The sequence below is a fragment of the Rhineura floridana genome, chromosome 3, assembly GCF_030035675.1.
Source record: "Rhineura floridana isolate rRhiFlo1 chromosome 3, rRhiFlo1.hap2, whole genome shotgun sequence".
Taxonomy (NCBI): domain Eukaryota; kingdom Metazoa; phylum Chordata; class Lepidosauria; order Squamata; family Rhineuridae; genus Rhineura; species Rhineura floridana.
The window spans coordinates 220,527,055-220,542,780 of record NC_084482.1 but is presented as its reverse complement, the minus strand read 5'-3'; the positions used below and the strand labels follow the sequence as shown (position 1 = coordinate 220,542,780).

Below are 15,726 nucleotides of genomic sequence, written 5' to 3'. Positions count from 1 at the left end.
TGTTGTTGTTCCCAATGTAAATAACAGGTGCATGTCAGGACCCCACTAGGGATCAGCTGCCCTGCACCTTCAATTTAGTGTTGCAAAGCTCATCGTGCAATTGTTTGTTGCATGATTGGTATCTCCTCTAGTTTGGCCCTCAGACTGGCAGTGGCTGTCCAAGGTCCTGTTCTCCAGCCTTCTTGCCTGAGAGCCTTTTGACTGGAAAGTTCTTCTGCCTCCACCTCCTGCGCTCTGCCCAATGAGTAGGAGTCCCTCCCACAGGTTCCAGACTTTAATAACCTTGATTTTGAAAGTAGTTGTGTCAGAAACTCATTTCACAGAAAGCAAACTGGTGAGGTTTGGCCCAGAACTTGAATACAAGGCAGAGGTGGAGTCTGAGCCCAAGCACACAAGAGCACTTCTTTGAACCCAGTTTTTTTCCCTGTGATAGCACATCTATTTCACAGAAGGCAAACTCTATTTCTCTCCCAGTTCTGCCAGCCGACTTGCCCCTCCAATCTCTCTTTCTCTCTCTCTCCCCAATTCACCAGCCGTTCACAACCTGATAGCAGCATCAATAGTGCTGCTTAGTGGACCTACAAACAGCAAGAAAAGGTATTGCTGATCACCCCAGAGGTTCCTGGGTCATCCTGTGTTATCTCCCATTTCCCAACAAAAGGAGAGGCAGCAACATGTGTGGTTGGTGAATTTTGGTAGGTCTGGCCGATTGGGAAGTCGCCGTTCCGGGCTTTTTTACGTAAAAATGGATTCTAGCCCGGAACGGGTATCGGAACGTGGTTTGCGTGGACGTTTTGTGTCTTATTGCATGCATCCCATGTAGTCTTGTGGGACTGGTGAATTTGGTGGGTCTGGCTCGCTGGGAAGTCCCCGTTCGGGGCTGTTCATTCCGTTCCGGAGGGCATTTTGGTTGTTAAAGGGTTGATAAAAATGCTATCGGGATGGTTTTTGTTCCTAAATGTTGTTCTCATGTGTCTCTAACACATCCTAGTGTTTTTGGCATCAATTTCTTTTCTAAAGAGCCCATTCCGGCGTGTTCCGTTCCAGCTTTTACACCGTCCCTCCTGAACACTTTACTTTTTACACAGTAATGTGTATATTGTATATATCACACAGCAGACACGCACACGCCTATCTTGCCACTGCTTCTGCGGGAGGCAAGAGAGGAAGATGAGGTGCAATATTGGGACAGAAGGGAGGGAGGAGAATGTTGGCAGTGGGGGGGCAGAAGCAGCTTTTGCCACTTAGTCCTCCGATGGGTTAAGGCAAGGAGTTCTGGTTCCTAGAGAGGCAGGAAGTCTTAATCACATGGAGGGGGGAGGGAATATTGAAGGGGAAGTGGGGGGGCTGTCTTAATTCGTATTCTGGGTAAAGAAAGAATTCGTGCAGAGGAGAAAGAGGTGCAAAGGGGGGGAGGATTTGGTATTTTTGTTGGGGGGTGAGGGAAGGGGGGGCCACTCCCTCCTTTTCCTCTGGCGGTCCCTGGTGCATGCAATTCATTTGCAAAGTGCCGCGGGGTTGGCTTTGCAAGGCCGTCTTGGAAGCCAGAGCCCGGGCAAGGGGATGCAGCTTTGCAGAGGGGCACTTGGGGGGCGGCTGTATGTTGGGGGTTGATGTCCTGTGTTGTTTTGAGGGCCACAGCTGGGGGAGGGGAGCTGCCTTTGCAATTCCTGGACCTGACGGGAGACTGATGAGGGAAGGAAGATTTGTTTTTTGGGAGGGGGAGGGGGTGATGGAAGAGCCCTCCTTTCCCTCTGGGAACCCATAGAAAGTGTGTGGAGGGGCCCTGATCCACGCAGTCCAGAGGCAAAGTGTGGCCAAAACTGTTTCCACTGAAGCTGCCCCCCAACCCTTTTGCAGGTCAGCCCATTCCTCCCAAGGATGGAACGCAGCTCAGGCAGGGGGGAAAGGGGGGACCTCTTGATGCAGCCTTGTTGGGGGGCACATTGGAGGGGAGGGGAGAATGCTGTGCTGCTTTTCTGCCCCACAGCTGGAGGGAGAGCCCCTTTTGGATTTCCTCCACTGGAAGAGGGGCTGGTCAGTTTCCCTCCAACATCGAAGCCCCCTTGGGGTGGATCTTAGCTTCTCTTGCAGGATTGGCTCATCTGTGGGGGTGCTGGCAGCCAGCGTCCCCCCTGTCCAAAGCACAATAGCTGGGCAGTGGTCGCAAGAGCCCTGTAAGGCGGTCTCAGATGAGAGCCTGTGGCTAATGTAGTGGTTAGGGAATATTCTTCAACCCAAGGGCCACATTTATGCACAAGCAGCAGTCCAAGGGCCAATTTACTGTCAAATGCCAGAGTGGGTAGAGCTATGGATGTGTCACTGACATTTGTATAGTAGAGTCTCTTGTAGCCAGGAACAAGTCAGACATTTCTTCAGCGCAATTAATTAATTATTAGATTTATATCCTGCCCTTTCTCCCAGTAGGAGCCCAGGACAGCAATACAGAGCTCTCTAAGGAGCGGGGTCAGTGCACGGGGGGGGGGGGGAGAGAAAAAAACTGCTTTCCCTCCCAAATTTTCCACTTTTGTTGTGGTCCTTCACATCTCTACAGTAGTGTAGTGGCAAATTCGGAAGTGCAGGGTCCATTCATGATGGCCATGCCCCCTCCCATCCTGTTCCTGCTGGGTTGAGAATGGGATGCATGTTAATGCCTTCTCCCACAGCTAGAAGCTGAAAAGCATGGAAGGGCAAAGTGTTGCCTACTGAGAAGAGTCTCAGTGGCTGGCTTCACCTCCTTTCACTCTAATTCACTCTAATTATCAGGAAAGAACAAGGAAGCATGTTAGAAGATTCTTCTCAGTGGCTAATACACTCTCCTTTCTTGCTGATTGGCTCATAGGTTGCTGGAGACATGGGGACTCTGCTGAGAGCCTGCTCCCAAAAAAGTAAGGGGTCTAAGACCTCCCCCCCCAGATCTATGCAGGTCTCTGGGTCTACTTTTTTTCAGCCCAGCCCACCTCACTGGATTGTTGTGAGGATAAACTTTTATGTGCCACTCTAGATTTCAGACATCCACTCTGTGTGGGACCTTCCACATCTGTGGAAGTGTGTGTGTCTATTGTATTGGAATCATAGTTTAATGCTGAACTATGTCCACAGAGACCCAGGTTCAAATCCCTGCTCAAGAGTGAAATTCAGGTGGTGTCCTGGGCCCAGTGACAGTGTTGTTGTGAAGACAAAAGGAGGGGGACAAATTATGTTTCCCACGGTGAGCTCATTAGAGGAAAGCCTGCATAGAAATATAAAAATATATTGAAATGTTTGGATAAACCTATAATAAGCAAATCAACTTATTACCCCAGTTGCTCAACCCTGTGTGGTGAGTTTGCTGTTAAGATTTCCACCTCGTGCATCACCTCTCCAACTTGGAGTAGTGTTCTGTAACTTGGTGCCCTCCAGGTATGGTTGGACCAACTCCCATCAGCCCTGGACAACATGGCAAAATGCCAGGGATGATGGGAGTTGTAGTCCAGAAATGTCTAAAGGTTAACTCAGATTATACAAGTGGATGGTACCAAATAACATGTCCTGCTGATCTTGAAATGGATGTATTCCAAGTAGCTCTTCATACTCTTTTCATTGCCCAGTGAGCTGAACCAGACTGAATGCATCTCACTTTTCCTCTCCCCATATTTCTGATGGAAAGACTGGAGGTGTTTTGCATCCCCAGGAAGCTCCAAGATGGAGTCATTTGACTAAATTCACCCCCAGTTTTTCTTTACAATGTGTGCAAAACCTATTTTTTTGCCAACTGTCAGGGAGATGACATGGAATTAATATCTGTGCAGAATAAATTTTTAATTATATCCATGATGAAAAGGGCCCAATAATAAAGCCTGAAATGGTTCACAATGTGACGAAGAAACTCTGTGGGGCTCAGGAATTAAAGACTTTACGGAAGGAGAAGCAGAGATGAGAGGTGAGGGGTCTGAGATGGGTGAAATTCCTGGGGGTAGCAAAGGACAGAAGAGGTGCCCAAGCATGGAGAAAAGTCTGGAAGAAACTGGAGAATGTTCTGAGAGAGATTTGGGGCCTTTAAGGCCTTTTGCAGATCAAGCATTGTGGGGGAAAACAACAGAGGAAAGGGACGTGCCATTTATTTATTTGGATTGAGGCTGCTTATAACATTCAAACCTCTGGAACCCAAATTTGCATGAAGGATGAAATCCCTCCCATCCTCCGTCTCTCCCCTGCAGGCCCTTGAGAGCTGCTCCCTACAAAACGTGCATCGTGGTGAAAGCTGTGGGAGTCCCAGAGCTGGCCTAGTTTACTCCTCCCTCTCAGGCAGCACCATGGCCTCAGAGGCACCGTCCGGATTGTCTCTTCTGTGGGATAGAGTGGAAAGAGCAGCCGGGCAGCCCAATCAGGTAAGGGGAGGATCATTGGGGGAGAGACCGAGGGGACAGCTGGGGTGCGTCTCCCTGAGCATAGCGGGGAGGGCTCTGGGAGAATACTACCTCTGAGGCTGCATAAGGAGAGCCTGCCGGATCAGGCCAATAGCCCGTCTGTTCCAGCAGCCGGTTCTTGCAGTGGCCGACCAGATGCCTGTGGGAAACCTGCAAGCAGGACCTGAACACATGAGCACTCGCCCCACTTGTGATTCGGTGACACGTGTCTGGCAGAACTCTGGCAAAACACCTAAAATACACTCTTGGAGAGGTGGGATCTTTTTCGAGAGACAGTCAAGCTCTGCCCTGCAATTGTGTCTGCAGGAAGCTGAGGTACGGAAGGAAAAGCAGGGGAGGGTGATGGAGTCAGACCCCAGTTGACATGTGGGGCTAAGATAGATTTCAAGCAGCAAAAGGAACCGCACAAACTGGAACCCAGAGTGGGACCAGGAGTTCAGTTTTATCCACTTTTGGGAAAGGTTTCAAAGCAGATTCCCACATTGGTTAGCTGAGGGAGTTCTCTCTCCTGACCAGGTCATGTCGTGTGCATACGACTTGCAATGTCATCTCAGCTGAGAAGACCAATTTTACTCCTTAGGCTACTTTTTCCCATCAGGCCTCTTTGTTTCTGTTGGAAAGTGACCCATATAGAAGCCATTTTTAAAGCTCATATTGGCAATATTGAGCTGGAGGGTCTCCCAGGCTCATAAAGTAGTAGCCAGCCAACAACACCTTCACCTGTATGAATCTCCCGTGCTTTAAGATCAGCAGATGAGGCCTTCCTGGTGGTCCCTACACGGGATGAGGTACATGGTGATTTTTCAGTAAAGGCTCCTCGACATGGAACATTCTCCCTACATCGGGCCTCGTCTCTTTATACTTCCATGCCGTCGGTGAAGACACATCTTTTTGGGAAGGTGTTCGGAGGAAGACAGACCTAAAATTCCTGCTGCTTTTAATAGTTGTCATTCAGTGTTTTATTGTGTGTTTGGATGGAGTGTGGGAGTTTTTTGGGGATGTTTATATATTCTTATCTACTTCTTCTTTATTATAAACTGTCCTGTCCAGAATGGTGACGTATAATTCACCTACATGACAATGAATAAGTAAATATCCACTAATAGCAGAGCTGTAAAATAATGGAAGAAAATAACGAACTGATAACAGAAACCAGCAATGCCCAACATTGCACCTCATCTTCCTCTCTTCCCTCCTGCAGTAGCAGAAGCAAGACAGGCGTGTGCGTGTGTGATATACATAATAGTTTTTGCCAGCAGTTAGGTGTGACCAGGTGAACCAAGTGGCCAGAGATCCCAGCGAAGAATCTTTTTACGTCTAGGAATATCTAATGGACAATCAACAAAGGAAATCTTTATCAGTGTCTATGTATAATTAAGACGTCTAATTTACTATACTTTGTGGACATAGCCACATATCAGAACATAGGTCTTACACAGCACATACAAAGGGGATGTACGCTAACGTGTTGCATTTCAAAGGACAGCATAGGTCACATTGATTTCCATCTGAAAAGGAGTGATCTCACCTTTGCTGCGTGTGGACCTTAACACTCAGAGCAGGTGGTTCTTTCTTCGACCAGTGTCACGGACAACTGGTAAAAATCCCCAAGGCTGTCTGTCTTTTATAGCTCTAGTTTGTATCTATCTAGACCAGGGTTTCCCGACCTTTGAGCCACAGATGTTGTGGGACTACAACTCCCATCAGCCCCATCCAGCATGGCCAATGGTCAGGAATTATGGGAACTGTAGTCCAGCAACATCTGTGGACCAAAGGTTGGGAAACCCTGATCTAGACTCTGTCAGTTCATGCTCATATTACTACTATACTCTTGTTTCCATCATTTGAACTCTCATCCTAACCTGCATCTTGATGCTGATGTTGTATTCTGATAAGTTCTCCTGACTCACCCCTGTACAGCTTCAGCCATATATAGACATGATCATTGGCTGAATGCCCGGACTCCTTATAAAATGTTGATACTTTACGGGAAAGAATTTATTTTGGAACTATGTAAACAAAACTCAAAGGAAAAAAGACACTTTAACTGGCAGCTTGTCTTTTTACTCATGTTTTGGCTTGTATTGTTTGCGCTACTTTTCCACACATAATTTTATGTAAATCAATTATAAAGAATTGGAGATGGCCAATTTCTATAAATACAGGTGGCCTGTGACACAGTGAATTGCATCCGCTGTTGCTGACTTTACTAGGTTCTGCCCTAGTAGTTTGCAGCCTACTAAGAAGCTGGCTTTACTAGGTTCACCCCCAACAAGCATTTCAAGATGAGCTTCATGCCCAGTGGACGCATGTTCACAAGTGCCAGACTGACCCTACTTGGTCCACACAACTCTGTTGTATTCACCGAGAGCAGGACTTACCAGATCAAAATTATACCTTTTCTTATCTATAAAAATCTCTGTTTGTAACGGCTGAATATTTTCTGGTCAAAAGTAACTAGTCTTGTCTATTTCCTTCAAAGAGTCGGACCTCCATTCGTGTTGGGAAGAAAGAAAAGATCCCTTTATCCAGTATCCCAAAGATGCGACATCAACAGGTAGATGTTCAGCTGCGTTGAGGCCCCATTTTGGTTTGGAAATTGTAGGATTTTTCAGTTCCTGTTTAATATGATTCGTTGCAGATTAATTGACCCATCAGGGTGTGAGTTCTCCTGGAGAACATCTTAGATGTCTTTAAGAAGATCAGGCCAATGGCAGCATGCCTATAGGAAGCAAGCAAGCAGGACCTGAGTGCAACCCTTGCCCCGTTGGGAGCACAGTGACTGTCTTAAAGCTGCAAAGTGCTCTCTGAAGCACCCTTCCCCCTCCTTTCATTGAGCAGGGGGGGAGGGAAAAAAGGTGCCTTTCAGATGGGCTGCCTGCCAGAGAAGTCCCATGCACAGCCGATCTTTCTAAAAAGCAGTGGCTTCCGAAAGGGAACAGGCACCCACAGCCAAGCTGAGCCCTTGGTTCGCCACCCCACGCTGCTTCTTTCAACTTCAGGAGCTTAATGGGGCTGCTTCACAGAGCAGCGCTGGGAGGGAGAAGTGATTTCCATCCAATGGAAACAGCTTCCCCTTCCTTGAGCAAAGACTCATTCAACCGCTGATCAGCTGACCGGCAGGTGCAAGTGTGCCCCAGTCCAGCAAAGGAGGAATTGGCAGCGCATTTCAAGGTGCTGGTGGTTCTTTTGAAGCCTCACCTTTATCTGCCACACATCTTATGTCAGATCGGAGGGTGGTGCCTTTGTTCTCCCTGTAGACTTCCCATTCGCATCTGATCAGGCACTGTGAGGATGCTGGACTAGATAGGCCTGTGGTCTGATTCAGCAGGGCTGTTCTGAGGAAGAGCCGCTAGGCTGAAGTTTCTTTTCTACCTGCTGAGGAATCCCCCAAATTAAGATGGCTGGATTGGTTACCACAGAGCCCCTGAGTTGAGATTTAGAAGCTGTAGAAGGATTTCACAACACTGAATCTTTATATACCCTCACGGATGTTCCCCCCTCTTACTTAAAGATGTTTTAATGTCAAATCTCTGAAATTAGTTGGTCACTAGCCTTCCACATCTCCTTCTTTCCTGGAAAGTGTCTGCCCTGACTACATAAGTTGTTTTCAAAGTGCACACTTGTTTGACTTTTTTAGATTAAACTTTGTGGTTTCTGTCTCCTTTTGGTTTTGCTTTTTGTGACCTTCAAGACTTTCTAAACCTCAAATATCAATCATTGGTGACCCAAAGTGACCTGCTCTTTTAAAGCTTTTCCCTAACAAATACTGATGCCATTTTATGATTAATTGAAACCTATAGAAACCCGAAAGTTATAATTTCTGTTTAATCAGTACCTCTATATTGGCATTATTATTGCATTTAAAGCATCTTCCTTTCTTGCACGTGCGTCCCAGGTTACCTTCCTCAGTTTATCCAGGATGTCTCCCTTTCATCTCTGAAATTAGTTGGTCACTAGCCTTCCACATCACCTTCTTTCCAGGTTACCTTCCTCAATTTAGCTTTCTTGGAGCAAACCAGGATGTCTCCCTTTGCAATCCTCCAGCTTGCTACTGTGCTTTGCATAGAGACATTTAAAATTTTTTGTAACGAATTCACTCTTGCTTGCATTCATTTGTAAATTACTCCCTATATATGATGAAGCTTCATCTCCTTTGAAACTAGATTTTATAGAGTTTAAATGATTTGAACATTCACATGAAATCGTGCTTTCAGTGTCATAGGCCCAGTTCTCTGCAAAGCTCTGCCAACAGAGGTTCAGCAGGCGTCTTCTGTTTTAACTTCGAAGCGCCTGCTGAAAACCGTTCTGTTGCACCAGGCAGGCAATTAAGAGCATGCTCTTTTCACAACACTTGACCTTTGTTTTTATTGTATATTTGATGTTTTTCATTTATGGTGGTTGCCTTTTCTTAACGTGTTGTAAACTGCTTTGACGTTTCTAATGAAATAGCAGTATACAAAGAGCCTATAAATAAATAAATAGATGTTTTTATCTCTGGAATCAGAACAACAGCTGGAGCTAAGTGATGCCTTCATGTGCTCCCTGTAGACTTCCCATCTGCATCCACTTTGGCACTGTGAGGATGCTGGAATAGATAGGCCTGTGGTCTGATCCAGCCAGGCTGTTCATATAAGGAGGGGGAATGGCATCCAGGTTGAAGTTTCCTTCCCATCTGCTGAGAAATCCCCCAAATTAAGATAGCTGGATTGGTTTCCACAGTGTCACTGAACTGAGGTTTTTGAACAGTGTCTTGTCCACAAGAGACATTTGGATCTACATGTCCCTGTGCTATTCATCTCCAGGAGATCTAAGATCGTTCTTTGTTTTGGAGAGAGGAGAATAATTTCAGTTCAGAACTAACTGGCTTATCTGTATCTTTGAAAGAAATGTCAAACCTGGGCTTAGTCTCTTGGCTGGAAGAACAAGATCTAATTGTACAGGGCTTTGATGAAGGGGAGAGATCAGTCGGGCATTCCCCTTACGGTTCAGAGCATCATTGCAAACTCGTGTAGTGTTGGTCTTTGGCCATCCCTGTCTTAGCTCAGCTAAGTTTAATCCCTTGAATCTTCAGGTGGAATTTGGAAGTGTCTTTATCTGAAAACCTGCAGAGTAGCTGCCAGCCAGTATTGACAGTACTGAGCTCGAGGGACCAGGGGTCTGATTCAGTATATCACAACTTCATTTGTTCCTATATTCCTGTCTGACCGGCTCTTTTGACTGCAGTCAAATTATTAAGAATCAAGGAGAAGTGAGCTGTGCCCAGTTTGTCCTGTTCTGCAGTCTTGCTGCCCTTCTCTTCCCCCACACCCCACTTTTCATTGCATATTATTTTAGAAATATATATCACAGTTGTATGGCAGTAGGAGGAAACCCAGACAAATCTGGGCTTAGTGACATCAAGTGTTATATGGACCTGAAAGGAATTTGTGTTGCTGTGTGAGACTGTAAGATATTCAGGTAACCTTGCTTTCATCTGGCCATGCAAAGATAACGTAAAATCTTTATTACGGTCCAAGACCAGCAATATAATTACGGATCCTCTGAATATCAGAGTGCAGATAGAATAGAATACAGTATCAGTGCAGTGAGAAAGCTAAAAAGCTAAAACCGGGTCCACATAGTAATCTAGCTAAAACCTTGATCTAATAGACATCGCATTAGGTCCCTCCTGCGAGCCATAGCAGCTGTGAAGAACGAGGCGACCTTAGAGTGATCCGTGATTTTGAATCTGCCATTAAATATTGTAAAATCATAGCTTCTGGGCTCAGAGGAAGATTAGATAAAAGTGGGGAGATGAACTTAAGGCGGAGATCTGAATAAAAAGGGCAGCAAAGTAGTACAAGGTTCACTGTCTCCACCGCATCTGCTCCACAGGGGCAAGTTCGATCATAACAATCGACGCCCCTGTATCTACCCTCCATTAGTGCCAAGGGCAGAACATTGAATCGTGCCAGGGTAAAAGCTCTCCTGAGTTTTGGGGTAGATAAATTTGAAATGTAAGTGGCCAAGTTACAGGAATTTACATTAATACTGCATTGTGAATAAGCGGCAACTAGGCTCATGTTGTTCTGATACTCAACATCTTTGAGGCGTTGGATGATTATTGTTTTAGCGGTTGTATGGCCTAGGGCACCAATCGCTGGGAGCGAAAAACCGAAAGTTCCGAGTTTGTGAATCATTACCCGTTGCCATTGAGATTGGAAGGAACCTTCCAAAGTTAAGGGGGGCAATCCAGTGGGTAAAAATAGCAGCTTCATCCAGTAGTTAAATTTTTATATCCAAGCGTGGGTCTCAATCAGAAGGGCACCTAATTCCAAGCATAAGGTCACATTGGGGACACATCTCGGAGGGCCCAAAACGGACCTCATGAATTTAGATTGTACCCTCTCCAACAATGCGTAATTGCCTGCACTACTAATTTGGGTCCCGTAAAGAAGTTGAGGAAGCACCTTGGCATTGAATACCTGGACTGCTGCCGGAAGGTACTGACCGCCCTTTGTATAAAAGAAGGTGAGTAAAGCTCTGGCTGTTTTCTGTGCGGTCGCAGCAGACTGGACAAAATGCGCATTCCAAGAACCTAAGGGATGGAATGCAATGGCAAGGTAACTGAAGGCGTCGACTTGGTCAATAATATGGTTGTCAATTTGCCAGCGGTGTTTATGTCTACTTTTGGCGAAAACTAAAACCTTGCATTTCGCATAGTTAATTCTCAAAAGTTCATCCACACAAAAGGAGGCAAGTTCTCTTAAGAGACAACATAAGCCCACCTGCGTTTGGCATAACAGGGCAATGTCATCGGCATATAGAAGACAGGTTAAGTGCCTCCTTGCCAAGACAGGAGGGTGAGAGTTTACTGCCGACAGGTGTTTTGTCAGCGAGTTTATATAGATATTGAATAGGGAGGGAGGGCCATGCAAAGATAAAAGGGGGAGAATAATGGAGATGTAAAAATAGAGAAGCAGATAATTGGGCTTCATCTGTGATGAAATGCTTTGTTTCTGCCTTGAAATTCCAATGTGTTTTTTTCAACCCTCTTCCCCCTCAGCAGGTGACCAGCAGAATGAGAATAATGGAAAACCACACATGGTGCCACTGGTAATAGCCAAGACTGAGAGTCACTCAGGGGAGAAACCATTTAAATGCATGGAGTGTGGAAAGAGCTTCAGTCAGAGCGGTCACCTTACTTCGCATCAAAGAACCCACACAGGCGAGAAACCATTTAAATGCAGGGAATGTGGAAAGAGCTTCAGTCAGAGCAGTAAACTTACTTTACATCAAAGAACCCACACAGGGGAGAAGCCATTTAAATGCATGGAGTGTGGAAAGAGCTTCAGTCGAAGCAGTGACCTTACTTCGCATCAAAGAATCCACACAGGGGAAAAGCCATTTAAATGCATGGAGTGTGGACAGGGCTTTAGTCAGAGAAGTAAGCTTACTTCACATCAAAGAACCCACACAGGGGAGAAGCCATTTAATTGCAGTGAATGCGGAAAGAGCTTCAGTGTAAGCAGCAGCCTGAAATTACATCACCAAACACACACAGGGGAGAAACCATTTAAATGCATGGAGTGTGGACAGGGCTTTAGTCAGAGAAGTAAGCTTACTTCACATCAAAGAACCCACACAGGGGAGAAGCCATTTAAATGCAGTGAGTGCGGAAAGAGCTTCAGTGTAAGCAGTAGCCTGAAATTACATCACCAAACACACACAGGGGAGAAACCATTTAAATGCATGGAGTGTGGACAGGGCTTTAGTCAGAGAAGTAAGCTTACTTCACATCAAAGAACACACACAGGGGAGAAACCATTTAAATGCATGGAGTGTGGACAGGGGTTTAGTGAGAGAAGTCAGCTTACTTCACGTCAAAGAACCCACACGGGGGAGAAGCCATTTAAATGTAAGGAGTGTGGAAAGAGCTTCAGTCAGAGTGGTAACCTCAGATTACATGAAAGAACACACACAGGGGAGAAACAATTTAAATGCAGTGAGTGCGGAAAGAGCTTCAGTCAGAGCAGTGACCTTATTTTGCATCAAAGAACCCACACAGGGGAGAAGCCATTTAAATGCAAAGAGTGTGGAAAGAGCTTCAGTCGGAGTGGTAACCTCAGATTACATGAAAGAACACACACAGGGGAGAAACCATTTAAATGCAGTGAGTGCGGAAAGCAGTAGCCTGAAATTACATCACCAAACACACACAGGGGAGAAACCATTTAAATGCAAGGAGTGTGGACAGGGCTTTAATAAGAGCAGTCACCTTACTTCACATCAAAGAACCCACACAGGGGAGAAACCATTTAAATGCAGGGAGTGTGGAAAGAGCTTCCGTCGGAATGATCACCTTACATTACATGAAAGAACCCACACAGGGGAGAAACCGTTTAAATGCAGAGAGTGTGGAAAAAGCTTCAGTGTAAGCAGTAACCTTGTTTTACATCACAGAACCCACACGGGAGAAACCATTTAAATGTAGTGAGTGGAAAGAGGTTCAGTCAGAGCACACTTACTTCACATGAAAAAATACTGTGGAGTAACTTTTTTAATGCACGGAGTATGGAAAGAGATTCAATGAAAGCAGTAGGCTTACATCACAGGGGATACACAGGAGAAACAATTGAAATGTAGGGAGTATGGAAAGAACTTCAATGGGAGCTTTATTCTTCATCTTGCAGGCTACATAGATTAAAGCTCTATACAGGTTGGGGCCAGGATTCTTAAAAGATTATCTCACCTGTTATATATGCAGCCCATCACTGAAGTCTGCAGAACATGGCCTCTTACGCATACCATCTCATTAGGAAGTCCACTCTGCATGATAGAGAAACCTGGCCTTTTGTGTGGTGGCATCTACTTTTTTGAACTTCCTCCTGTTACATATCAGACAGGTGTTTTTTTTTTGTGGTGCCTATAGAAGACCTTCCTTTTTCAACAAACCTTTTAAGTGCAGAGCTTTATTACTGTTTCTGTGGGATTTTAGAAGGTAAAGGTGTCCCCGCACTTGTAGTGCGAGTCGTTTCCGACTCTCAGGGTGACGTCTTGCGAAGTTTACTAGGCAGACCGTATATATGAGGTGGGACTGCCAGTTCCTTCCCCGGTCTTTCTTTACCCCCCAGCATATGCCGGGCACTCATTTTACTGACCACGGATGGATGGGAGGCTGAGTGGACCTCGACCCCTTTTACCGGAGATTCGACTTCCTCCTTCCCTTGGAATCGAACTGCAGACGTGAGCAGAGCTTCGGCTGCATTACTGCCGCTTACCACTCTGCGTCACGGAGGGTCTGTGTGGGATTTTAAAATGTTTTTAATTGGTTTGCATATGAAATGGTTTTTTTATTGTTGGTATTTTTGAGATACTTCCTGGGAAGTGATTTCTAAATGAAAATAAAATAATACTAGTCCTTGTTTCTAATGGTCTCCTTACTGATTGTTTTCATATAGTTTAGTTTAGCATACCTTTAACTGTTGATTTTATTGGTTTTTAGTGTTTTTTAAATGTTTATTTTTTTATTGACCATTTTAATGTACATTTTCTATTCTTTATAAAATTCTTCTGCAGTGTACACATTTTATTAATATAAATAACTAAAAAATGTATTTTTGTGTATAACATGGTTTTTATTTTGCTTAGATGTTTTTTGTATTGGCTATTCTAACATCTTTCATAAAGTAAAATGAATTCACTAGTTTTCTGCTGATGTATTTTAAATACATTTTCCGGCGTGTTCCGTTCCAGCTTTTACACCGTCCCTCCTGAACACTTTACTTTTTACACACAAATGTGTATATTGTATATATCACACAGCACACACGCCTATCTTGCCACTGCTTCTGCGGGAGGCAAGAGAGGAAGATGAGGTGCAATATTGGGACAGAAGGGAGGGAGGAAACTGTTGGCAGTGGTGGGGCAGAAGCAGCTCTTGCCACTAAGTCCTCCGATGGGTTAAGGCAAGGAGTTCTGGTTCCTAGAGAGGCAGGAAGTCTTAATCACATGGAGGGGGGGGAGAGCATATTGAAGGGGAAGTAGGAGGGCTGTCTTCATTGGTATTCCGGGTAAAGAAAGTATTAGGCCCAGAGAGGAGGAAGCGGGAGCGTGTAGAGGGCAAAGAGGTGCAAGGGGGGGGGGATTTGGTATTTTTGTTGGGGGGTGAGGGAAAAGGAGGGAAGAGCCCCACTCCCCCCTTTTCCTCAGGGGGACCCCTGCTGCATGCAATCCATTTGCAGAGGGGGGTCCGAAGTGCCGCGCGGTTGGCCTTTCGAGGCCCTCTTGGAAGCCATCGCCCAGGCAAAGGGATGCAGCTGTTGGGGGTTGATGTCCTGTGTTGGTTTTGAGGGCCACCGCTGGGGGAGGGGAGCTGCCTTTGCAATTCCTGGGCCTGACAGGGGACTGGTGGGGGGAGGGGAGAGAGAAGGAAGGTTTGCTTTTTGGGAGGGGGAGGGGGTTGATGGAAGAGGCCCCCCTTTCCTCTGGGAACCCATAGAAAGTGTGTGGAGGGGGCCTGATCCATGCAGTCCAGAGGCAAAGTGCAGCCAAAACTGTTTCCACTGAAGCTGCCCCCCAACCCTTTTGCAGGTCAGCCCATTCCCCCCAAGGATGGAACGCAGCTCAGGCGGGGGGGAAGGGGGGACCTCTTGATGCAGCCTTGTTGGGGGCACATTGGAGGGGAGGGGAAAATGCTGTGCTGCTTTTCTGCCCCACAGCTGGAGGGAGAGCCCCTTTTGGATTTCCTCCACTGGAAGAGGGGCTGGTCAGTTTCCCTCCTGTCAGGAAGGAAGATGGAGGGATGGAGAGAGGAATCTGAAACTGACCAGGCTCTGAATGGGCTTCTAGAAGCTTTCAAGGCAGAGGATGGAGGAAATGGGTGAATAAATGTCCCCTCCTCAGCTGGGCTCCAGGGGAAGAGGCTTCTCCAGACATCCCCTTGGGAGTGTGTTGGAGGGGAACATCGAAGCCCCCTTGGGGTGGATCTCAGCTTCTCTTGCAGGATTGGCCCATCTGTGGGGGTGCTGGCAGCTAGCATCCCCCCTGTCCAAAGCACAATAGCTGGGCAGTTGTTGTAAGAGCCCTGTAAGGCGGTCTCGGATGAGAGCCTGTGGCTAATGTAGTGGTTAGGGGAAATTTTTCAACCCGAGGGCCACATTTACGCACAAGCAGCAGTCCAAGGGCCAATTTACTGTCAAATGCCAGAGTGGGTAGAGCTATGGATGTGTCACTGACATTTGTATAGTAGAGTCTCTTGTAGCCAGGAACAAGTCAGACATTTCTTCAGCGCAATTAATTAATTATTAGATTTATATCCTGCCCTTCCTCCCAG

General features: G+C 46.1%; 1 pseudogene; it reads left to right on the top strand.

Moving 5' to 3' along the window:
• Nucleotides 1–13,845, top strand: part of LOC133379014 (zinc finger protein 91-like) — a 79,103-nt pseudogene extending 65,258 nt beyond the window's left edge.
• The last annotated feature ends 1,881 nt before the right edge of the window (nucleotides 13,846–15,726 follow it).